General features: G+C 32.2%; 1 pseudogene; it reads left to right on the forward strand.

Annotated features, from left to right (window-relative positions):
• The first annotated feature begins 9,275 nt into the window (after positions 1 to 9,275).
• LOC124920761 lies at positions 9,276 to 11,050 on the forward strand (annotated as a pseudogene).
• Positions 11,051 to 27,907: the final 16,857 nt, after the last annotated feature.

Below are 27,907 nucleotides of genomic sequence, written 5' to 3' on the forward strand. Positions count from 1 at the left end.
AAGGTTTATGTAAACATACATGATCTCTATTTTTTGTCGTTCAAGAAGGGATCAAATATTTGATGATATTATAAAACATGGACATAATTATATTATATTCTACTGTATAAAGTTGGAGAGATGGTATGAACAATTGAACATGGTAAGAAACCAAAAGAAACAACCCATATATTGTTTAAGCTTTGGAACATACCAACACACATATATAATGCAGAAGCTCTAAGTTATTTTGCAAGTTTATTGGAGAAACCATTATACATGGACCCAATTACAAGAGGAGGATAATACCTTACCTTTGCTAGAATAAGTATTGAAGTGCATCCTAGAAGTTATTGATTGTCAAACACGTAAAACTGAAGTAGAGAAAATGCATATATCTACTTGACAAGACAGAGTAAGGCTATTCACTATGAGAAAATTGTGAAGTTAAATTGTTAATACAAATCAAAGAGAGGAATGTATATGTAATGTCTAAATATGACAAAAGGTACAATAAGATTTACAAGAAAAACTCAAAACTCGAAAACTTGAATGCTCTATTGCATAACCTCACTTGAGAAATTAATATCTCTCAACTCATTTTGAATTTTAGCTCAATATTCTAGGGCTCTCTTTAGAATTAATTAAATAGTCAAAATCCAGAAAATTATAGATTTCTGATAAGTCAAATAGAAGATATGAAATTTTTACCACAATTTCCTAATATGTAAATTTCTAGGAGTGTATTGTCACTTTCGCTTTAGTTAGGCAACCTTGAATTCAAATTAACTTTTCCTCTTCTTCGTTATTTTTCTCTTGGTTATTGTGCTTTCTCTCAAGCTCCTTTGATGTCATTTTGTAGACATGTATCAATGACATGGCAACTACATTTTCATTCTCCAATCAAAATCAATCACTTGGATTAACTCTTTTATTTTTCGGTGTCTTTTTCAACATTAATTCTTCCACACAAAATTAAGTAATATTTTTGTCTTCAATTTGATTAGGATTTGATATGAACATATTTTTCATCAACACAACCATAACCAACTAATTGGTGTTCCATGCTGCAAATGTAACAAATCGGGCATGAAAGAAAAGAATGTCTAAACGGACAAAGTAAATAAATAAATAACTCACCTTAAGTAGTCCTTCCACTGGTAATTTCTCATCATGGACATTCGTGACCTCCAAGTAACCATCTTCTTATTATCATACACTAAGGGAATTTCTAACATACAGTTATAAAGTAAATCTAATCCAAGATTAGAGAATTAACAAAATGTATGGTTATAAAAGATAAATGACACCAAACCTTCTCTTTACAGTCAATGTTAGCCTGATGAGATCAACTGTCGCCTCATTTATTTCAACAATAGTTGTAGACACTCATTTTCACTCCTTAATTTTATATTTATTCCCTTAATAAATTTCGAGTCTATTGTCATGTTGAAATTCATATAAAGGTTCATTGTACGGATTATTAAGCGAGTAATTTTTATAAATTATGGTGATAATTAGACTGCTCGTAAGTAGCTCGTGAGTAGGTTGGTCAAAGTTTGGCTCGAAGTCGATTTGACCAAGCTCGAGTCGAGTTCGAATAGCACGATTATAAAATTGAGTTTGAACTTTATATTTTATTTGTATTTATTGTTTGATTAGCTCGTTAGTTATATATATATATATATATATATATATATATATATATTTAGTCAAAACCTAGTTTTTTACTTGCGCCGCTCACCCAACTTGTGACTTTCATTCCCAAATTATATATCTAATCATAGTTTGGCTGGAAAATTGAAGAAGTTCTTTACATCAATATACCATTCTTTTTCTGAGAAAAGTAAATATCAAACAATACTATCCTAAATCTAAATGTGGCTAGAAAGAAATGAGGGTTTAAGATTCAAAAACAGATACCTCATTTGAGGTTGGTGAATGTATATTTTGAATTGGCTATTATAGAAGAATATGAGAAAATATAGATATTTTTTTTATAGAGAATGAGGCCCATTTATAGACTTATAACGATAATCATAATGACTAAGACAAATTCTAACATGTATATACAAGGTTTGTCATGGGCACAAGAATGTTACCCTTGATGAAAAACTTAATCAACAACAACTAAGGAATTACGGCATTGAGGCAAAACATTCTCCCATTTTTTGTGACAACACCAGCGCTATTGCGATAAAATACAACCCAATGTTGCACTCTAGGACTAAGCATATCGAAATCAGACATCATTTCATCCGGGAGCATGTCAATTAGAAACATATTTTCCTTGAATATGTCCCAACCGAATAACAAGTGGAACACGTGTTCACGAAGCCACTCCCCGAGACTAAGTTTTCTTACTTTAGAAATATCTTAGGACTTGTGGATCTAAATTAAATTGATTTAATTATATGTGCATGAATTGAAGGGGAATTTGTTGTCTTAATTACTGGACAGACATATGTAGACAGAGGTCTTAATTGGTCAGATCAGTCGTCTAAAGGAACTCCATACTTAGACGAATACTTGCTTAAGAAACTTGCAAACTAAGTCTGGTTAGACGTTTACTTGTTAGATAGATGTCAAAAGCGCCTGTACACGCGCATAGTTAGACGTCGTCTAAATAGACGTCTAAAGTGCCTTTAAACGTGCGTGATTAGACGCCGTCTAAACAGACGCCTACCCAACATAGACGTAAGGTATGTAGATAGCTTGTTAGATGTCTAACTACGTGTACCCTCAGACGATTCATCTTCAACCATAGGACAATTGTTCATCGTTTCATAAGCTGTTTATGTACATTTCTCGCCCAGAAAGTGAAAAGTCATATCTCAAATAACTTGAAGACACGTGTCTTTCAATGTTAAAAATATGACTAATATATCTGAAGGCTTATGTCCTTCCACCTTCTTAAATTATGATAGATTTCATGATAGCTTTTAATTGACGTCTTTTAATCATGACTATTATTGGGAAAACGCTTTTGTACATTAAATGACGGTTCAATTTATTATGATCATTTTATTAAGCCGTTGTCAGTCACACCGTATAAAGAGTAATTCATCTAAACAGACCATTTATCTTCTATGTGATTTTGAATACATGTTTTAATTTCTCTCACTAAGAAAAACTCTTATGACTATTAGGTGTCTAAACCCTTTAGCACTCCCTCTACTCGTTCTTTAATTAAGAAATGATCTATCTTGCTTCATCCACTTATGAAGTGGACTTCGATTCCGTATCCACTTTGGTTATTCCAGAAATGATCACAATGTTCGATACTCTTAAAACTTCGGAATTAAAGAAATTCCTTGGAGCACCTGTCATCAATCATGAACCTGAAGTTCATAAATTCTTTAACTTTGAAATGAAATACGACAAAAGGATTGTCGTGGCAAAATTTTTTGAAGATCATGCTTGGTTTTGTGAAGAATCTTTCGCTCAATTCTTCAATCTCTCGACGGAGGGGTTAACTGAGTTCCCCACATCTTCTGATGAAATGTTAACAAAAATGAGGCTTGCCTTCTTAGACACATCTTCCTAAGGGAATCATATCCATGTCCATTCTCATGGACCAAAGTCTGCATTAAAAGTTGAGTTCTCCATCCTTGACGATATTATCTCCATTGCCCTTTTGGCTAAGGGCGTCTCCAACTTCTACTCAAAAAAGCTATTCGAGATAATGATTGCTATTACTAGGAGAACAACAATCAACTAGTCGAAAATCCTTTTCAAAAATTTGGTGGAGATGATCTCTACTTATCCAAGGAGGGAGGCCACCTAGGTATACTGCCCCGCTCAGCATGCTGCTCCCTTATGTCCTTTAAAATGTTGACCATGGGGTCCTAATTAAGTCCTCTAGAGTCCTGGACTATCAAAGAGTTCTTGAATGTATTCTTAGGGTAGGAAGACTAAAGCTAAAGAGAAGAAATCGAACACTTCAAAGAGCTCAAAGAGCCGATTAGGACTCATTCCTTTCCGATGATGTCAAAAAGGGGGAAAGAAGTGGCATGAGACTCAAGGGGAATCAAGAATAGAAATGGATAGGAAAAGACCCATCTTTTGTAGTTTATGGACAATCTTTATTAAATATTTATCTTCCCCAGATCTTTTGCTAATATATATAAACTTTTGTTGTTTATTGATTATGTTCCTTTTTCTAATCTTTTAACTAAGTTTTAACATCATCAAAAAGGGAGAAATTGTTGGGTCAAATTACTTAGAAAAAATAAACTAGGGAATAAGTTTATTTAATGTTGTCATTATTTTGATAATCTATGTTAAATTTAGTTGTGAATAAAGCTGAGTGGTCTATTTATTTTGTGAAGAAACAAATCTAAAGACAGTGCTACCTTAGACGCGATCTAAACTAGGGTATCTTAGATGTCTTACATAGTTAGACAAGGTCGTCTAACTCATTTCGATGCGGTGTAAAGGGAAACGTAGTAAGACAAGGTCGTTTAACTCCTTTAGACGATGTTTAAAGGGAATCATAGTTACACAATGTCGTCTAACTCCTATAAACGATGTCTAAAGGGAAACATAGTTAGACGAGGACTTATAACTCCTTTAAACGTGGTCTAAAGGGAAACGTAGTTAGACGAGGACGTCTAACTCTTTTAGACGTGGTCTACAGAAAAACGTAGTTAGACGAGGTTGTCTAACTCGTTTAGACGCGGTCTAAAGAGAAGCATAGTTAGACGAGGACGTCTAACTACTTTAGACGATGTCTAAAGGGAAACGTAGTTAGACGAGGATGTCTAACTCCTTTAAACGTGGTCTAAAGAAATGCGTAGTTAGACGAGGATGTCTAACTCCTATAGACACTGTCTAAAGGAAAGCGTAGTTAGATGAGGACGTTTAACTCCTTTAGATGCGGTCTAATGGAATACGTAGTTATACGAGAACGTCTAACTTCTTTAGACGTTGTCTAAAGGGAAGCGTAATTAGAAGAGGTCTTCTAACTCCTTTAGACGTTGTCTAAAGGGAAGCGTAGTTAGACGATGACGTCTAACTCATTTAGACGCGGTCTAAAAGCGTGCGTAGTTAGACGAGGACCTCTAACTCTTTTAGACGAAGTCTAAAGGGAAGCGTTGTTAGACGAGGACGTCTAACTCCTTTTGACGTTGTCTAAAGGGAAGCATAGTTAGACAAGGCCGTCTAACTCCTTTAGACGCAGTCTAAAGGGTATCATAGTTAGATGAGGTCGTCTAACCCCTTTAGACGCTATCTAAAGGGAAGCATAGTTAGGCGACGTGTAACTCTTTAGATGTGGTCTAAAGGAATGCGTAGTAAGACGAAGACGTCTAACTTCTTTAGACGTTCTCTAAAGGGAAGCGTAGTTAGATGAGATTGTGTAACTCCTTTTGACGCTGTCTAAAGGGAAGCGTAGTTAGACGAGGTCGTCTAACTCCTTTAGACATTGTCTAAAAGGAAGCATAGTTAGACGAGGATGTTTAACTCCTTTAGACGCAGTCTAAAGGAATGCGTAGTTAGACGAGGACGTCTAACACCTTTAGATGCGGTTTAAAGAAGAATGTCTAATGCCTTACTTTAGCAACCGTCTGAAGAAAACATTTGTCAAACCACGATCTTTCTACTGTCTTCTCCACATACTTCTATGCAGTCTAACAAGTCAGTTAATTCTATCCAATGAATTAATTCCACTTACGCAGATATCTCTTAAATATATATTTCTAGTACAAAACAAGATTAGAGGATATTCGGCGCACTACCTATTTGGTACGGCCACGATCAAATTACTTAGAGTCTATTGTACTCTCGTACTATAGGCGACCGTCCAAAAGACACATGCCATGTGTCTTCTAAGAATATTCGATCGTTGGTGTACTTTAACTATATATGGAGCTTCAAGGGCAATGGTCGAACTCTCCCACTCATTCTTCATTCAAAGAAAGTTTCTGAAATCAAACATCTCTCTTACTATCTAGCTGTGATCACACTGTAATTGCATACAGTCTTTTCTATGAGAAACTTCAGTGCTGTAAGTGCTGTAAGTTGAACAAAGTCTGTTTTGTTCAACCGAAAGCTAGCTAGATCATTGAATTGTATTTGATTCAAAGTATTTAGTGGATATTCTTCCGGTTGTGGAAGAAGGGGTGATGTAGAAGTTTTATTTTAGAGCATTCATAAATCCTGGTGTTCTTTACTTTTTGCCATTCTACATTTAGTTATGTAAAGCTTCACATCCGACGAACACTTCTGCACTTGAATCTGTTTCAAGAATTTGGAAGATTTGCGAAGAATATAAACAGATATTAATCCATCACAGGATTATTATCTAAGAATTTATCGTAAGTTGTTAACAATTATCAGACCCGAGTCTTTATTGGTAACACTGATCCCAACATAGTTACATTGACTCGTCTAGAGAAAATAAATGGAACATATGACTTTTCCCATATTTTTCTCATTTCTTGAATCATTATTCCAATTTTATCTTTTTCCACTAAGCGCTTTTAAGCTAGAGGGTTTAAAGGTCATCGTTATTCCTTGAAGTTGTGAATAAAACATTTTTTTTTTAACTGCACCTTATGTGAGATTGCTTACGTAATCTCATAACATAGAAAGATCGGGTTCAATTTTCATGAGAGTTGATAAAGGTGTCATTGTTTTTTTGTTTAGTTTTGAACCATTTTTTATCTTAATAAGAATTCCCTTTAGTGTTGAAATAGAGTTTTTGTTATTTTGAATTTATTGGGACCGAGCCTAGTATTAGGTTGCCTAAGATTTCTCATAACAAAGAAAAATTAGGATCAAACGTAGTTATGATTACTATGTTTGAATTTTTTGTTTTGGTTTTGTTGGACCAAAACTAGTGCAGACTGCCTACGTATTCTCATAAAAGAAAAATCAGGTCCGAACTTAGTTCAAAACATGTGCATTTTCAAAATAACGTTATTTGATTTTAGTTTTATTCATTTTTATTTTGATAAAAATGCCCCTAGTATTAAAATATGGGTTTTGATTTTGAAATTATTGAACACTTTGGATAATTATATATTTTGATAAAGTTTGAATATAGTTTTCAAAATCTCATTTATTTTGTTTGTATTATTTCATTAATGATGTCAATTTCTTCTTCTATAATTGATTATCTACATGTCGGTAGAGTGTAATGTTAGTTATACTTTAATTATAAAAAAAATATTTATCTAGTTATAAGGACATTTTCAAATGTACTTTTTGAAAGGAAATTTTTTAAAATTCGAAGTTTGAAGAAATAATTTGATCTTAAAGAGCTAATAAAAAAAAAAAAAAAAAAAAAGGATAAGAAACATTATTATAATTAATGGGTGCTTTTAAAATGAAATAAATAAAATTAAAATCTTAATCTTAAGAATCATAGTCACATTTATGATTGGATTATGATAGAATTTATGTGACTTCACTTTATTGAGTCTTTATTCCATAAAGACTCCGTTGTGGGGTTATGATGTTTTTCAAATTTCTGTGGTATAACATTTACCTTGATAGGCTTAAAAAACTGGTTTTTGTTTGAAATTGTTTCTCCTTCTTATCAAACATCAACAATTATTATTGGACTACATATTTCTTTTAATTTAATCTCCAAATACAATAATGACACAACTAATATATTTAAGTTTATTTATTTGATTTTAATAAAAGAGAGTATTAACCCCGCATAACGGAGTCATGGGCGGCTATGACGATGTTTAAAGTTAGGTGAACATCTAATGCATTATTCTTTCAAAGTCATCAATGTCAAACCATGTAGTTACATAAAAAGATGATCAAAGTCAATTAAAAAATGCTCTAAGACTCATCAAGATTTTTCGAAGAACTCATTTTAGTGTCAAATGTTAGTTTGTGTCTCTCACGTTGTACTCACATTCATCATAACACTCAAGAAGCTCTCAAAATTGTTATTAGACAAAAATATTTTTGTTGTATCCATCATTATTTGAGTTCGGATCCCTATCTATAGAGAGGATTTAGAATAGGGTATGCATAGAACAATATTAGGTTAAATATTTAACATTAGAGTTAGACATACAATAAAAATAAATTACACTAAACATAAATACAAATCAACATAATTTTAAGTTTATCTCTCTATCATCAATCAAGTAATTATGAAACACATTTCAACCAGATATTATAATATATATATATAATTCCGATTAATTAATACATGAAAATTCTAAAAATGGACAGACACAGTAGCAAAACAATCCAAGACTCAGTTTGTTAAATTGACACCAATCTTGTGTCTTCAATGGTTGTAACTGATTTCAATCTCTAAATCCATTAATCCATCTTTTTGAGAATTTGTACCACCCACCATATACTTGAATCCGCCGCCCATGGTAAATATGTGGGCCATAATACATGACAAGTGTTTTTGGTGGAGGCCAGAGAGAGGTTTTTGGTGGAGGCCAGAGAGGTCTGTCCTGCATTAAGAAATTTAACTACGTGCATCCTTGCATGGCTCTGGCTCAGAGAAAATTAACTACGTGCCTCTTTGCATGGCTCTGCTTTTGTAGAGCAGTTTAAAAAAAATATTAAAATATTTACATCCTTTTGGTGGAGGCCAGAGAGGTTTTTTCTGGAGGCCAGAGAGGTCTGTCATGTATGAAGAAATTTAACTACGTGCATCCTTGCATGTCTCTGGCTCAGAGAAAATTAACTACGTGCATCCTTGCATGGCTTCTGTTTTTGTAGAGTAGTCTAAAAAAATATTAAAATATTTACATCCTTTGCATGGCTCTGCTTTTTTCAGAGATTTTAATGAGTCCCGATAATAATAACGTGGAGCTGACTAGACTCTTAAGATGTTAAAGAAAATAAAAAATCTTTAATTTGATTCTTTAAGAGATGCTTTAAAAATTAATATTTTCATTCTTTGGAATTTAGTTAATCATAAAACTTTTGAGTGAGTTCTCCTTTTAATTATAACTATAAAATTGTTTAGTTTAATTTCATTTTAAATAAATTGAATGTTATCAAATTTCAAAATTATATTTGGTTTCTCCCTATAAATACGACTACCCCCTTCCTTCTATCATCATCACTTCATACATCCATATCTCTCTCTTAACCAAAAAAAAAAAATGTCTTCTGGAGTAGGTCTCTTTGTTCTACCAGATGACTCCTCCTCCACCTTGCTCAGCGTCCAACTTTTCCTCTTTCTCGCTATCCTAACCGCTGTTTTCAGATTCTGGCTAGTCCCGGGTGGTCTTGCATGGGCTCTTTCCAAAGCAAAAACCGGTGCCCCCATTCCCGGACCCTCAGGATTCCCCCTCATCGGACTCATTTTCACTTTTATGAGTTCTTTGACTCATAGAAAACTTGCACATCTTTCTCAAACCTTAAAGGCTGTTCCACTAATGGCCTTTTCGGTTGGGTTCACCCGTTTTGTTATTTCAAGTGATCCGGGTTCGGCTAAGGACATTCTCAGCAGTTCTGCCTTCGCTGATCGACCCATTAAGGAATCCGCTTACGAGCTCCTGTTTAATCGGGCAATGGGATTTGCTCCTTTTGGAGAATACTGGAGGGAGCTAAGAAGGATTTCAGCCACTTACATGTTTAGCCCCAAGAAAATAGCTTGTGCCGAAGGATTCCGTAAGGAGATCTGTAATCAGATGATCACACAAGTAAGAATACTCCATTTCTTTAAATGATATGAGTATAAAAGACAATTAATTAGTTATAAACGAGTCTTTCTTTACACAGGTAAAAACACAAATGGAGCTAAAAGGGGATGTTGAGATCAAGCAAGTTCTTCACTTTGGTTCATTGAATAACATGATGATGACCGTTTTTGGAAAGTATTATGATTTTGGTGAAAATGGGGACGGTTTGGAAGTAGAGGGATTTGTAAGTGAAGGATACAAGTTACTAGGGACATTCAATTGGAGCGATCATTTCCCAATTCTGGGGTGGCTTGATGTTCAAGGTGTGAGAAGGAGAAGTAGGAAACTAGTTTCTAGAGTGGATGGGTTCGTTAGAAAGATCATAGACGATCACAGCAAGGTTACTGAGCATGACAATAATCATGGATACTTTGTTGATGTTCTTCTTGATCTTGAGAGAGAGAGCAAGATCACCCGATCTGATATGGTCGCTGTTCTATGGGTAATGTTCTTTCTTATATCTTTTCAAAATTTTCTAATTAGTATTTTCTTACTTAGAATCCTCTTTCTTGAGTTCACTACCCAACCCTTATTATATACAAGAAATGAAAATAGTTAGGAGATTTTCGTAATTGTGTTGGCCTTTGAGTTTTTTTTACAACTTTATCTCTCATTTTTTTATTTTATTGAAGTCGTAACAAATTATTAGTTTCTTTAAAATTTTTGTATTATACATTTTTTTAATATATATATATATTTCTTTGCTTCTATATATAAGTTTTTTATTTACAGAATAATTGAAGATAGCATTTGTATAAATAATCTTTGTCAATGAATATATAGGAAATGGTTTTTAGAGGAACAGACACAGTTGCAATTCTATTAGAATGGATTCTAGCAAGACTAGTTCTTCATCCAGACATTCAAGCCAAAGCTCTTTCTGAAATTGAATCAACTATTGGCTCTTCGAGGGCAGTAATGGAATCTGATATTCCAAACCTGCCATACCTCCAAGCCATCGTAAAAGAGACTCTTTGAATGCACCCTCCAGGCCCCCTCCTTTCATGGGCTCGTCTTGCAATCCACGACACACATGTTGGGCAGTACTTTGTCCCTGCAGGGACCACCGCCATGGTGAATATGTGGGCCATAGCACATGACAAGGGTATTTGGTCCGAGCCAGAGGAGTTCAGGCCAGAGAGATTCATTGAACAGGAAGTGTCTGTTATGGGGTCTGATATGAGGCTTGCTCCTTTTGGTTCAGGAAGGAGAGTCTGTCCTGGGAAAACTATGGGTTTGGCTACGGTTCATATTTGGTTGGCTGTACTTCTTCAGAACTTTGAGTGGGTCTCTAAGGATGATGTGGATTTGACTGAGGTTCTCAAGATGTCAATGGAAATGAAGAATCCTTTGGTGTGTAAGGCTGTTACAAGGGTTTTTTAAGCATGATAAATAGCCCTTTCTGATGAGGCCTCCTGAACTACTATGTTATGTTGTTTGTGATGTTGTTGTGTTTGTTCGATTTATGTTTTCTAAGCAAGTTTGTGTGTTTTGTTTTAGAATGTTGTCTAAGTTTTATATTTTCTGTGTTGTTCAAGTTTGTGTGTTTTTTAAGATTGTACTGCAAAAGAAAACTTTTAATGGAGCCTCTTAATAAATATTATGTAATTGTGTTTGTTTAATGCAGTTTTTTTTTTAATATAAATATTTTATTTTGTGTGTGCAATGTTTTAGTTTATTTACTTTTATTAAATGTGTTATATATGTTTTATTTTACAAGAAATTTTTTATATTAAATTAATATTTAAATTAAATGTTAATTTTATTATTACTTTTAATTATTTTTACAGTATAAACAAAATTATCAAATTAAATTATATACTATTTCGATCTTAAAACTCAAATTTATTTATATTTAGAGTGAATTAAAAATAAATTTATTAATATATAATTTCAAAATAATTAAATAAAATTAAAACTAGACCAAATAAAATAAATAAAAGTGGTAAATAAATAATATAATAAATGAGCTATTAAGTATTTTATTTATAATTTGTAGGTTAAAAATAAACAAGATTTGCAAAAAGTTTAAACATAAACTGATTTTGAATTTTGTGTTGGATCTCAAAACAAACTACTATAATATAAATAATAAAAGACAAAATCAAATAGTTTCAATAAGGTTTAAATTGACATTGTCGATTAAATCAAAATATTAATATTGCGAATCACATAAAGAATCCATAAAGATGGACTTATAGAAAAAAAAACATGGATTATGAATAATGTGAATCATTTATGATTATGAATAATGTGAATCATTTATGATGGTCAAGATGACAAGGTTACCTTTAAAGGATGTTTGAAATGACTACTGAACTACTAGAGTTCTTTGAAAGGACTACCTTTAAAGGATGTTTGAAAGGATGAATATGTTAAATGAAGTATAGACACAAAGTGACAAGAAAATAAAAATACACTTCGATTTGATCGTGGTGGTGAGTATATAAGCAATGAACTTGATCACCATTTCAAAATTGTGGAATAGTAACATATTATCTATAAAAAAAAAACATCAAGTTTGAATAATGTGCCTTAAAGAAGAAACATGACTTTGATAAACATGATCTGATTAATGATAAGTGTTGGTAATATCATAATATCCTTTTGAGATACACCCTCACTACCTCTATACTTACATTAACAGAACTCCGTCAAGAATAGTATACAAAACTCCATATATAATATGGAACCGTAGACAAAACTCCATATGAAATATGGACTTAAAAGTTCCAAAATTATCTTTTGTGAAATATATGAATGGGATGTTTATGTAAAACGTTTATAAATAAATAAGTTTGTCCTAAAATTAGATAAATAATTTTATATAGGGTATTCAAAAAGAAGTTTTGAATATTAATTCTACAATCTAACTAAGAAAAGTGTTTTTGTTACCTGGGATAATGTCTTTTTTTAAAGATAGTTATTTTCCAAAAAATTAAGTGTGAGAAATAATCATCTTAACTATATAGTTCCAGATGTTGAAGAGAAATAAACTCAATAAGAAAACACGGATGATATCAATGATGAAATGATTACGTTTGAAGGTAGGGTATTCAATTTCCGAAACAAGAAGATCTATAATTAATTGTGGATAATGTTCAAGATTCAATTGTTGAAACTACTCATAGATCAGAAAGGTCAAGGGTGCAATAGAGACGTTATCATAATTTCATCTTGAATGTAAACCTTGATGTTCTTATGCAAAAACATAATGACTTTCTACCTATGAACAAGGAGTGACATGTCCATACTCTAATAAATAGTTTGACGCGATTAGGTCCGAAATATATTCGATGTTTGAAAATTACGTATGTGACTTGATAGATCTGCAAGATATACGTATGAAAATGTATATGTTTAAAAGGTGAGTCTAGTTGTTAAAGGTTTAGATAAATTCATGGTATTGACTATAACGAGATATTTTCATTAGTTGTCATGATTAGATCCATTAGGATTATTCTAGTTATTATCGTATATTATGAATATGAGATATGATAAATGGATGTTAAAACTACTTTTCTATATAATTTTTCGAAAAGGATGTATATATGAAATAAATTGAAGGTTTTGAATATCCAAATGATACTAGGAAAGTATACAAGCTTAATAAGTCTATTTAATGACACAAGAAAATATACAAGAGTTATAACTTTCAATTTGATGAAAATATCTAAGAGGTTGATTTTATTAGAAGCGAAGAGGATCCTTATGTTTATAAGAAGTTTAGTGGAAGTAAGGTAGTCTTCTTAGTCTTGTATGTGGATGACATAATATTCATTGATAATGACATTATGATGTTATACTCCATACGAGAATGGTTTAAGAAATGTTCTTTCAATAAAATAAAAGACTTGTGAAAATTTGAGTACATACATAGAACTTTAGATAGATCTGATATGCTTATTATACTACATAAAAGAACATTGATAAGATTTTAGATAGATTTAAGATGCAAAATTTTAAGAATTGATTTTTATCAATTCAATATGGTGTATATCTGAGCAAGATGTAGTATCTTAAAACAACTGCTAAGCTTGAGAAGATGAACTAGATTCTATATGCATCTGATATATCTGTTATATGATCTGTCATTATTTTGTAGTACTAGATTCTATATGCATCTGATATACCTGTTATATGATCTGTAATTATTTTGTAGTATGTACACATTCACAGTCAAATGCAAAGCTTGCAAAAAAACCCAGGTCGACTGGCTATTTTTGGCTACTTTTTTCGTTCAAAAAGTTCACCAGGCTGAAATTCATTGGCGGCCCTTCAAAATACAGTCTAAAAACAGGCTATGACATGTGTTCTAGGTCGAAAACTATGTCATGACCAGAAGATCTCCATCGTTCCTCAATTTCACTTATTTTATTCAATCCATGTCTACAAAATCAACCTTTGACCCATCGTTTTTTGGTCTGGTATTGGCCAAGAACACTTATTAGCTCCAATAACATGTTAATTTGTTGTTTTTTTTGTTTGTTGAACAAAACTGTTAATCCGTATTATATAAACAGAAATCTATTAACAAATTAACATCCATAATATTCACAGTAAAAGAAATTAAATATGAAGATGAATATTTTTTGAGTAATTGTATTTACTTTTTTAATTAGTTCAAATGATATTTTTAGGGAATCCAAGTACCTCATTTATGTACTCGAACAAAGGCTTAAGAAATTAATTTTATTAAATTAAAACCTTTTTATAAATTTGGGTGTTTCTTATCAATGTTGATTTAACGAATTCTGTAAGAACTCAAATTTCTTAATTCACTTTCAATATGTAGTTTATCAAATCAATTTAACAAAACAAACAATACATGGATATATATATTGAAAATTACAATATATAAATTTATTAAAAAGTGAACATGCAAATGATGAATTAGAAAGAAAGGATTCCTTAAAGAGATTATGGGTATCCTTAGAAACTAGACAAAACTTATGAATATCCATAAAACTAAATAAAAAAGTAAAAAACTTAGTTTTGAATACTAAAAACATAAATTCAATTTTCTTATTTATAAAAATTGAAATTGGGAGTTCTAGGGGTCTCTGTGTGTTTTTCTTTTAGGGAAATTAAAGAATAATATATGTAAGTAATCATACAAATTTCGGCTTAAAATTCCTCTCCCCCAATGCTTGAACAGTTGAATATTGCTTTAGATGACCAAAAGTACTTCTAATTTGATTAGTGACTTTGTGGTTATTATTTTGTTTAATTGCTGGCGGATTTAAAATTCTAACATCTGTATGGTGACATATCATATTAAGAGAAAATAATGTTTTACAAAATCAAAGGGATTCCACACACCTTGGATTTGGTCTTCACGAAAGAACAACTAAATAATACCAAGAACATGGTCATTGAATATTGCATATGTTTTTGGGCTTTTTAGGTTTGATTTTTTTGGTTGCGTGTGGGCCGCATGTCAATCGCTGCATGGACTTGGGTTTGGCCTTGCATTTGGGCCTACTTAAGACTCGGATGACTTCTCTTTCGACCGTTGACCTAGTCCGATGTGTCTTTTCGTCGGTTCACCAACCAACGGTACTATCAAAATCCTCGCTAGTAAGTATAATTTCTTCATTTCCAATTAGATTTTTTATTATTCTTCTCTAAAATACCTACAAAATAAACGGAAGACTTGTGAAGAATAGAAACATATATTAATTTTTAATAGAGTTAATATCAAACGAAGGTTTTCACGGTTAACAATACTTGGTCAATCACCTACTATTGTTGACTCATTTCCTAACACTTTCGAGTCGTATTTTGTATTTTAGATGAATTTGACAACATATTAGACTTCATTAGGCCTGTTTTGAAAAAAAATCAAACACTTTATAGTGAAATAAAATTAGTTTTATATCTTATAAAATATAATGCCTAGAGATTTCTTATATTGAATTATATTAGAATATAATTATATTTTGATTTGATTTTCAAAAATTATGATTATGTAATTAAATAATATCAAATTTATTTATTTCCTTATAACTCTTAAATAATATATTTATATATATTTAATTAATAAATATTATTTTGGATACCTCAATATGCCAAAATTTTGAAAATCTCATACTTTTACCTTACTAATAATTTCGGTATCGGTATTAATATCATACCATACTTTTTTTCCAGTATCGATATTGAAGGAAGAGAAAGAAAAACTCTAGAGATTTAAAGCGATATTTTACGGAAAAAATTCTAGCAGCAAATTCTCTCATCACAAAAATTCGATCGACACAAAAGGCTCGTTCAACACGAATAGAACTATATATACGATTAATACGATTTCAAGGTCGTGGTTCGCTTGTTGTAATTGCGGTTTCTAGTCACTTAGGATCGCTTTCAGCACAACGGTCGACACGAACAACACAATATCGACTATAATAGTTAGGTCATTCATTGATCTACAAAACTTGGTTAGAAGGTTACGGTTTCTATTTTACCTTGTACTATGATAGGATCGGCTTTATCAATAGAGACGGGGGTCTGACTATTGATGAAGGCTTATGAAAAACGGTTTGAAAGAAATCTTGTCAGGGATTTAATTCGCTTTCTATTCTACGCAAACCCTTGTAAACACTTGAAATAGAATCAAGGCAGAATTGTTTATTTAGGTTTGAAACTCAAGATGAAAAATGTAAAGATGACAGAAATGAAAAGACACAGCAGTTTGTTTATGAATGTTCGGAGCAAACTCTCCTACGACACCCCTTCTTCCAACCACCGGAAGGATTCACTATAATATGATTTGAATCAAAATACAGTTTGCACACACTTAGCTCACTATTGAACAAAACACACTCTGTTCAATTTACAATATGAAGATTATCACTCAGCTAAAGGTGTTTTTGATTCTACCTCTCTCTTGATTTACACACAGTACAATCAGGAAAGCAGCTTCGGCTTGAATATTCAAAGGATTGATTACTCAATAGTTCTTCTTAGATAGTATTTCATAGTTGATCGAAAATCATGTGATTGATATTCGTCCGTTGTCCTTGAGATTTGATAAATACTGGGCAGTCTTCCATTGGAAAGCCTCCACAGTACGCAGCAGGTTCTGAGCACAAGGATCGTGGCCGTAGTGCAACTGGTAGTGCGCCGAATATTCTTCAGGGATGTACCTGCAAAACAAGTAGTGTGAATGATATTCTCTTACGTGGCATTCGTTGGTTGGTTGCGTCTAGCTATCGTACTGATCTTCACAAGAAAGTGGAGCAGGAGTAGCGTACAACTATAACACGTGGGTAGGCGGGTGCTAGCTTCAAGTAGACTGTTTAAGCATAATTTTAGACGTATTTCAGTTAGACGAACTCGTCTAATGAAATCAAACATCCCCGTCTAAGAGAAGAATCCATTAGACCACCTAGTCTAATGGGATTAGACTTACGTCTAATTACAATCACTTCAGACTAATCTAAAGGAGTTAGACTACACGTCTAACTTTCACCAATTAGACTTCACGTCTAACTTTCACAAATCATTAGACTGCATGTCTAACTCCATGAGTTAGACTGCACGTCTAATTTCGGTTCTACTTCAGACTTGTCTGAAGGAGTTAGACTACACGTCTAACTTTCTCTTTCTATTAGACTGCACGTCTAATTCCGGTTCTACTTCAGACTTGTTTGAAGGAGTTAGACCACACGTCAAACTCCACGAGTTAGACTGCACGTCTAATTCCGAATTCATTAGACTGCACGTCTAACTCCACGAGTTAGATTGCACGTCTAATTCCGAATTCATTATACTACACATATAACTCCACGAGATAGACTGCACGTCTAACACCGCTTAGTTAGATTACACGTCTAATTCAGAAATCCATTAGACTACATATCTAACTTCGCTAGTTAGACTACACGTTTAACTCTGTGCATCTAATGCCAAATCGGTCTAATGAACCTCATTAGAACCAAGTCTAATCAAATTGTTCTTCAATACACTTGCATAAAAAACAATTAGACGCATATATAATCCATTCATCATTTCATCATCAAAATTTCAATAGTCAAACTATTTCAACATATGGTCAAAATAATTTGACCCAACAATTTCCCCCTTTTTGATGATGATATTGAAATCTTGCATAGATAACAGATTATCGTCTCCATCATATAAATTTAAACAAACCCCTATTTACATGCAAATATAGCATTCAAAATATCAAATTCATAAACACACAAATATGAGTGTTTTCAGAAGAAACACACAAAACATTGTTCCAAAAATAATCAAAATAAGTTCTTAACAAAACATTATCAAAAGATCTTCAAAACCTTCATCTTAAATAAAAATAATTTCTATTCTAATCTTCTTCTTCTTCCTAATCGTTTCTTTAGAAAGGATAGTCTTCAACCTAGGAGATCTCTAAGACTGCGGTTAGAGGAGGGATGGAGACATCTCTTTTCCTTTTCTTGGACTTGAGCCTCTTCACCCTAAGAACGTATTCGACAACCTTGTGGTTGTTTAGAATTTTGGAAGGAAGGTGAAAGCTTTTACCTTGTTCATCTAGAAGGAAGCAAAGGAAGGCGCTAAGAGGACCGTCAATACCAAATATGGTCTTCTGAGCACAAACCATTCTAACAAGGTTTCCGAAGAGGAAGCTTGTCTAGTTGACAAGAACACCCCTTTTAATTGCCACCATCATCTGAAAAACCTTCGTACAGAACTTGTAAGAAGATTCTTTGGAGAGAAGAGATTTTAAGATGATTTCGCTTAGAAGAGCAAACTCATCTTTTAGGAGGTTTTTCTTTCCATGAATATCCATTAGGGGAGAATCAGAAAAGACTTTCATCATTTTAAACATTATATCAGACGGAGTGGTTGAGAAATGATGAATACCTACGTTGGGAAGTTGGAAAAACATACCGAATGATTCTTCAGAGATACAGATCATCTGGCCTATCACAATCCCAACAACGATTCTATCTTGATAAAACCGGCTGTTTTGAAAAATTCACGAACCAACTGTTCGTGATAGAGATGATGAAGGGTGAGGAATTTTCCCAGCCCGGAGGCTTTTAAGGATTCAAATATCTTATGCATACCTGGAGATTTCAACGTGGATACGGATTTGAAGTCCACTTGAATCGATTTTGGACGGAAGAAAGACATTTCGACTAGACGAACAATAGCTTAGTCGATTCGAATTCTAGAGAGAGATGGATTTGGAAGAACTCTATCTTTAGAGTAAATTACTCATTAAATATCAAGGTCTAACGTGTAGAAAATATCTAATGATTACTCCTACCGACAAAAACTCAAAGGTCTGTTCCCAATAAACGTAGCATTTAATATTAGCATGAAAACGAATAGTTAATATTAAATGTACAAGCAAAAGTTGTCAGAAATATTAGTCATTCCTTATGTATTGAGAGACACGTGTCTTCAATTCTTTTGAGGAATGACTAATTTAATTTTTGGCGGGAAAATGCCCTTGAGCAAATACATAAGCAAAGGACAGTTGTGAAAATAGCCAGAATATGAAAGGTCTGATTACACCAGTAGTTAGACGTTTATTCTCCTTTTCACATTTCAACTTCTTCTTGGAAATCAGTATTAGACGTATACGTCTAATTATGTAGAAACATCACGTGCGAAACGTGTGTCTGGTTAGACATGAGCATCCACTTGCTCATAATGTAAAAATGTCTAACGTTTATTAGACGTGTGCGTCTAACCACGCTAGGTAACAATCCAAGACTAATATTCCAAAAGGAAATAAAACTACTAGAGTAGACGTACGTTTAAGTAGTTGTGTTTTTCAAACCCCTAATCCTTAGGTCGAATTAAGACCTTTATCTTCATGTCTACTTAGTTATGTTTTTGATTAACACGTTCTTCCTCAATTTATGAACGTAATCACATCAATCAAGATCAACAAGACCCAAAATGTTTCTAAAGTGAGAAAACTTACGTCTAAATACAATCACTTCAGACTAATATGAATTAGTTAAACTACACGTCTAACTTTCAGCAATTAGACTTCACGTCTAACTTTCACAAACCATTAGACTGCACGGCTAACTCCACGAGTTAGACTGCACGACTAATTCCGGTTCTACTTCAGACTTGTCTAAAGGAGTTAGACTACACGTCTAACTTTCTCTTTCTATTAGACTGCACATCTAACTCTACGAGTTAGATTGCACGTCTAATTCCGGTTCTACTTCAGACTTGTCTGAAGGAGTTAGACTACACGTCTAACTTTCTCTTTCTATTAGACTGCACGTCTAACTCCATGAGTTAGACTGCATGTCTAATTCCGAATTCATTAGACTGCACGTCTAACTCCACGAGTTAGACTGTACGTCTAATTTCGAATTCATTAGACTGCACGTCTAACTCCACGAGTTAGACTGCACATCTAACACCGCCAAGTTAGACTACACGTTTAATTCAGAAATTCATTAGACTACACGTCTAACTTCGCTAGTTAGACTGCACGTATAACTCTGTGCATCTAATGCCAAATTGGTCTAATGAACCTTATTAGAACCAAGTCTAATCAAATTGTTCTTCAATACACCTGCATCAAAAACAATTAGACGCATTTATAATCCATTCATCATTTCATCATCAAAATTTCAATAGTCAAACTATTTCATTATATGGTCAAAATAATTTGACCTAACATACTATAATAGCTAGGGTTTCTGGTGTATCATATTATGTAATTACTTTATTTTGTTGCTGTGTAATGTTCTTTATTAAAGTGGGAAGAAAAAAAGATTATAAGGATAAGTAAGTCAAATAATTTGTGATGAATGGTAACTGAGAAGGAAATTGATAGGATTGCTGAAGAAATTATCTAGAAAAAATAGGAATGCAACAAAAGTAAGGAATCAATTATTGATAAAAATTCTGAAGAAAATGTAGCACGAAAATATGGGAAGAAATAAGGAATTTGGAAGGTTAGTTACATTAAAAGAGAAAATCCCTTTGGACTAAAAAACCAAATCACAAAGCTCCTAATGCACGCAAATGTAGCAAACAACCGTCCAATTGAACGTACATTATCTTAAGGACTGGAATCTACTAAAGAATGAAGAGTATGAAAAGATAGTAAACTGATCTGTCAAAACAATGATGGATCTGATGAAGTCCCCAAAATCAAAGATCTGTACTATCAGGAGCAATTTCAATTGAAAAGTAAACACAGTCTAGAAAAATAATGCAGGAAAGAAAGTAGATGATCATGCTTATAAAGGAAAAATCGACTTAGGCGATGTTAAAACAAAAGTGGATGTACTCAATTCTCCATTTAAATTTAAATTGGCAGCTGAAGTGAAGGAAAAATGTGTTAATTAAGGTATGAAATATAATGGTTGGAAACTACATAGGGAAGAATAGAGTATCATTCTCAGTCACCAAATAATCCTTAATGAAACAATGGGAGGAGATTGGACTAGAGAAGGTTTCTGTAAACATACATGATCTTTATTTTTGTCGTTCAAGAAGGGATCAAACTTTTGATGATATTCTAAAACATGGACATACTTATATTATATCCAACTATATGAAGTTGGAGAGATGGTATGAAGAATTGAACATGCTAAGAAAACCAAAAGAAACAACCCAGATATTCATTAGTGGATTTGGTGGGGATGTCTGGAAAAATGGACTGCGAACTATATCACACACGCCTATCCAAAAAGACGGTCTCTACCCATAACAATTGGCTTTTAAATATGTGTAAGTTATTACACTATATTTAAAATTAAAACATAATCATGAGTCTATGTTAAGATTTATGTCCAAGGGACCACATCCATTCTATTTTTAAACATTTTTCTAGAGTATTTAGATGAGACTAGAATTAAAGGCTTGAGATATAATACTTATTACGAGAGGGAAAAATATAGTAAAATATGTAATTGTCCAAAAAAAATTGAAGTTATTACATAAAAGTGGTGTATAAATTATAAGAATAATCTATGTTTCTATTCGAAATAAAATTGGCCAACTTTTCCATCAAGTCAATTTTCAAGGTCTAGAATGAGTACCAAGGATTAAAGAGTTAGCTTACTCACATTCAAGTAATTTTTGGAGTTATAGAACTCAAATTTTTGAGCTATCAAAATTTTAGAAAAATTGAGAAAATATAGCCCTTAATTGTTGAAATTATGTATTTATGTTAAAATACTTATTCTAAATCATTTTTTATTTTTAATATTATTATAAAATCATTTTAGGAATTTAAAGAGGAAAATGGCTTAAAATAATTGAAAATGAAAGCAAACATGCCTTAAAAGATGCATAAATGCCGAAATGGAAAACGGGTTGAGGTCTGATATAGAAGAGAGGATGAGGGTGGAGAGAGCTGAGATAATGAGTCTTATGTCACAATTATGTCTAGCAGTGTATTACTAGATGTTACATTGTTTGCACAATTTACTAATATTGACGATCAATCATTGGGTCAAGGGTCATCCACAACAATTCCCCCTATGTAGCCCCAACAATAAGGCGACGATGATTCTAGGGAAGACGCAAATTAAATATGACCTTTTGTTATGATTTTAGTTCAATTTAAAATGTTGGTAGTAGTACTTTGATTATGTATTTGTTTAAGAACTTCTTTTGTTATGATTTTGGTTCATGTTCGTGTAATAATTTAATGATGTGTTTGTTTAAGAACATTGGTTATAATTTTGATTCAATTCAGGGTTTGTTAATGGTATTGTAATTTTCAGTATTATATTAGGTATTGTAATATTATTTAAATTTATATTTTTAATTATATAGATTTTTCCGATTAGTCAAATGACCAATTAATTCTTCTTCATAAGCATGTATCGATTGGTTGATTGACCAATTGGTACAGATTTTTGAAGAAGCACCAATTGGTTGATTGGCCAATAAGTACAACCTAGAGGAGAAGCATCGATTGAAAAATCGGTATAGGCTTTGTGGAATCATTGAATGGTCATTCAACCAATTGGTGCTTCTCCATAAATCTGTACCAATTGGTCAATCAACCAATCGATATAAACTTATGAAGAAGCACTGATTAGTTATTAACTAATCGACGTTACCTATTAAGATAACAGAGAGAAGTTCTGTCGATTGAGACCGATTCGAATAAAACCAATTGGTATTGGCTTATAGAAAGTTGAAATAAGATTAGTACCAAGCATTTAATCGAAGAAAAACAACTAAGAATAAAGATACCAAAATAAGAACATAAAGAAAACAAGTCTTGCTTTGTCATTCCCAACCCTTACTTTAACAACCATATGTAGAAATGTATTGTTCAAAGGACATGTTCAATCAACACTTGAATAGTTTCGCGAGTAAAATTATTATAGAAGAAGACTTAATTATAGAGAATTCATCTTACATGAAAAAATGTTACTCTTAGTAAGCGTAAGATGGTAATACCTTCATCGCGTGATTTTAGTTTGGCAAGAAATGAATTCCTTTAAGGTTGGTCATTGTTATACATTATTTGCGGAGATTTCCATATATGACTTCATATGGGAGAAAGTATGGAATTCTAAATTCTCTTCAAAAATCTCGTTTTTTGGATAGAGTGTCATAAATGGAGGAATTTTGACGAACGATAGATGAATGAAATAAATGTGTATTATTGTTAATTGTTGTAGAATGTTTTGTGAAGAAGTGGAGACGACACCTCACATGATTTTTCATTGCAAAGGAGTGACTATGATATGGAGCCTACTTTAGAATATGATTGGCATTGATTGGGTAATGCCCGACTTAACCGTTGATTGTTGAGATGTTTGGTTAGAAACTGCGATTACTATCCCGATTATTTTTTGTTGTACTATTTGATTTGAAAAGAAATGTAGAACGTTCGGTGATCGCCTAATGCGTTTACTCCATAACGTTATTATTATAACAATAGGAATATGTCTTCTGGAAAATTGGTAAACTAGGTTGGTGAACTCATTGATCTTCTTAATGGTAGATGATATAGTTTTTTTAAACTAAACTGTAATTTATAAAATAGATAACACATTATTTCACATTCATAATATTCTACTTTAATTTTGGCGGCCCTTCAAAATACAGTCTGAAAACAGGCTATGACCACTGTTCTAGGTCGAAAACTATGTCATGACCAGAATTTCTCGATCGTTCCTCAATTTCACTTATTTTCTTCAACCCATGTCCACAAAATCAACCTTTGACCCATCGTTTTTTGGTCTGGTATTGGCCAAGAACACTTATTAGATCCATAACATGTTAATTTGTTGTTAGATTTTTGGTTTTTTGTTTGTTGAACAAAAATGTTAATCCGTATTATATAAACAGAAATCTATTAACAAATTAACATCCATAATATTCACCGTTACAGAAATTAAATATGAACATGAATATTTTTTAAGTAATTGTTTTTACTTTTTAATTAGTTCAAATGATATTTTTAGGGACTCCAAGTACCTCATTTATTAAATATAAAATAATACACATGTTTTTTTACCACTTGTACTCGAACTTAATATAAAAGGCCCAAGAAATTAATTTTATTAAATTAAAACCTTTTTATAAATTTGGGTGTCTTTTATCAATGTTGATTTAACGAATTCTGATTCACTTTCAATATGTAGTTTATCAAATCAATTTAACAAAACAAACAATACATGGATATACAAATTGAAAATTACAATATATAAATTTATTAAAAATTGAACATGCAAATGATGAATTAGAAAGAAAGGATTCCTTAAAGAGATTACGGGTATCCTTAGAAACTAGACAACACTAATGAATATCCATAAAACTAAATGACAAAGTAAAAAACTTAGTTTTGAATACTAAAAACATAAATTCGATTTTCTTATTTATAAAAATTAAAATTGGGAGTTCTAGGGGTCTTTGTGTGTTTTTCTTTTAGGGAAATTAAAGAATAGGATAACTAAGTAACCATACAAATTTTGGCTTAAAATTCTTCTCCCCAATGCTTGAACAGTTAAATATTTCTTTAGATGACCAAAAGTACTTTAATTTGATTAGTGACTTTGTGGTTTTGCTGGCAGATTTAAATTTTTTACAGTATGGTGACATATCATATTTCATAGCTGAATTAGAGTTATATCGAGAGAGAAAACAATGTTTTACAAAATCAAAGGGATTCCATACACCTTGGATTTGGTCTTCACGAAGAACAAGTAAAGAATACCAAGAACATGGTCAACACAAATAGAAATATGTACACGATCAACACGATTTCAAGGTCGCAGTTTGCTTGTTGTGATTGCAGTTACTAGTCACTTAGGATCGCTTTCAGCACAACGGTCGACACGAACAACACGATATCGACTCTAATAGTTAGGTCGTCCATTGATCTACAAAACTTGGTTGGAAGATTACGATTTTTAGTTTACCTTGTACTATAATAGCTAGAGTTTCTGTTGTAACATATTCTGTAATTACTCTATTTTGTGGCTGTGTAATGTTCTTTATTAAAGTGGGAAGAAAAAAAGATAATGAGGATAAAGAAGTCAGATAATTTGTGATGGATGGTAACTGAAAAGGAAATTGATAGGATTGCTGAAAAATTATCTGGAAAAAATAGGAATACAACAAAAGTAAAGAATCAATTATTGATAAAAATTCTGATGAAAATGTAGCACGAAAATAAGGGAAGAAAGAATGAATTTGGAAGATTAGTTGCAATGAAAGAGCAAATCTCTTTGGACAAAAAAATAAAATCACAAAGCTCCTGATGCACGCAAATGTAGAAAACAACCGTCCAATTGAATGTACATTATCTTAATGACTGGAATCTACTAAAGAAGGAAGAGTATGAAAAGATAGTAAACTGATCTATCAAAACAATGAGGGATCTGATGAAGTCTAGAAAAATTATAGGAGCAATTTCAGTCGGAGAGTAAACGAAGTCTAGAAAAATTATACAGGAAAGAAAGTAGATGATCATGCTTATAAAGGAAAAATCGACTTAGGCGATGTTAAAACAAAATTGGAGGTACTCAATTCTCCATTTAAATTTAAATTGGCAACTGAAGTGAAGGAAAAATGTGTTAAGGTATGAAATATATTGGTTGGAAACTACATAGGAAAGAATAGAGTATCATTCTCAATCACCAAGGAATCCTTAATGAAATAATAGGAGGAGATTGGACTAGAGAAGGTTTCTGTAAACATACATGATCTCTATTTTTTGTCGTTCAAGAAGGGATCAAACATTTGATGATATTCTGAAACATGGACATACTTATATTATATCCTACTGTATGAAGTTGGAGAGATGGTATGAAGATTTGAACATGCTAAGAAACCAAAAGAAACAACCCAGATATGGTTTAAGCTTGGGAACATACCAACACATATATAATGCAGAAGCTCTAAGTTATTTTGCATGTTTATTAGAGAAACCATTATACATGGACCCAATTACAAGAGGAGGAGAATACCTTACCTTTGCTAGAATAAGTATTGAAGTGCATCCTAGAAGTTATTGATTGTCAAACACGTAAAACTGAAGTAGAGAAAATACATATATCTACTTGACAAGACAAAGTAAGGCTATCACTATGAGAAAATTGTGAAGTTAAATTGTTAATACAAATCAAAGAGAGGAATGTATATGTAATGTCTAAATATGACAAAAGGTACAATAAGATTTACAAGAAAAACTCAAAACTCAAAAACTTGAATGCTCTATTGGATAACCTAACTTGAGAAATAAATATCTCTGAACTCATTTTGAATTTTAGCTCAATATTATAGGGCTCTCTTGAGATTTAATTAAATAATCAAAATCCAGAAAATTATAGTTTTATGATAAGTCAAATAGAAGATATGAAATGTTTACCACAATTTCCTAATATGTAAATTTCTAGGAGTGTATTGTCACTTTCGTTTTGGTTAGGCAACCTTGAATTCAAATTAACTTTTCCTCTTCTTTCTTATTTTTCTCTTGGATATTGTGCTTTCTTCCAAGCTCCTTTGATGTCATTTTGAAGACATGGATCAATGACATGGCAACTACATTTTCATTCTCCAATCAAAATCAATCATTTGGATTAACTCTTTTATTTTTCGGTTTTCTTTTTGAACATTAATTCTTCCACACAAAATTAAGTAATATTTTTGTCTTCAATTTTATTAGGATTTGATATGAACATATTTTTCATCAACACAACCGTAACCAACTAATTGGTGTTCCATGCTGCAAATGTAACAAATCAGGCATGAAAGAAAAGAATGTCTAAAGGGACAAAATAAATAAATAAATAACTCACCTTAAGTAGTCCTTCCACTAGTAATTTCTCATCCTGGACATTCGTGACCTCCAAGCAACCATCTTCTTATTATCATATACTAAGGGAATTTCTAATATACAGTTATAAAGTAAATCTAATCCAAAATTAGAGAATTAACAAAATGTATGGTTATAAAAGATAAATGACACCAAACCTTCTCTTTACCGTCAACGTTAGCCGTATGAGATCAATTGTCGCCTCATTTGTTTCAACAATAGTTGTAGACACTCATTTTCACTCCTTAATTTTATATTTATTCCCTTAATAAATTTCGAGTCTATTGTCATGTTGAAATTCATATAAAGGTTCATTGTACGGATTATTAAGCGAGTAATTTTTATAAATTATGGTGATAATTAGACTAGGGGTGTGAACGATTCTTCAAACTACTCGTAAGTAGCTCGTGAGTAACTCGGTCAAAGTTCGGCTCGAAGTCGATTTGACCCAGCTCGAGTCGAGTTCGAATAGCTCGATTATAAAATTGAGTTTGAACTTTATATTTGTATTTGTTGTTTGATTAGCTCGTGTTATATATATATAAACCTAGTTTTTTCCTTGCGCCGCTCATCCAACTTGTGACTTTCATTCCCAAATTATATATCTTCTCTTTCCATTCATCCCAAATACAATGAAGGCTTCCATTACAAACGGTCCAACCCCGTTTCTTCTTCCATCAAAGAAACATGGAAGCAATTCTTGATTCTTCTATTAACGGATTAGTGCCTTCACATTTCGAATATTATATATTTCCAATCATACTGCCATGTTTAAAATCAATTAGGTATTTATTTACTAGTCTGCATTTTTCTTGAGAAAATCTAAAAAAAGGAAAAAACATTATTAGTAATTACAACACTAATATGAATGAAGAAAAAAATAGTTGTTTTTAATAAATAAAAAAAAGGAATTATTGTATACCATGTTAACAGCTAGATGCTACTAAGAGATGTTTATGGTAGACAGAATTGG

This window comes from Impatiens glandulifera, chromosome 1 (assembly GCF_907164915.1).
Source record: "Impatiens glandulifera chromosome 1, dImpGla2.1, whole genome shotgun sequence".
NCBI lineage: Eukaryota > Viridiplantae > Streptophyta > Magnoliopsida > Ericales > Balsaminaceae > Impatiens > Impatiens glandulifera.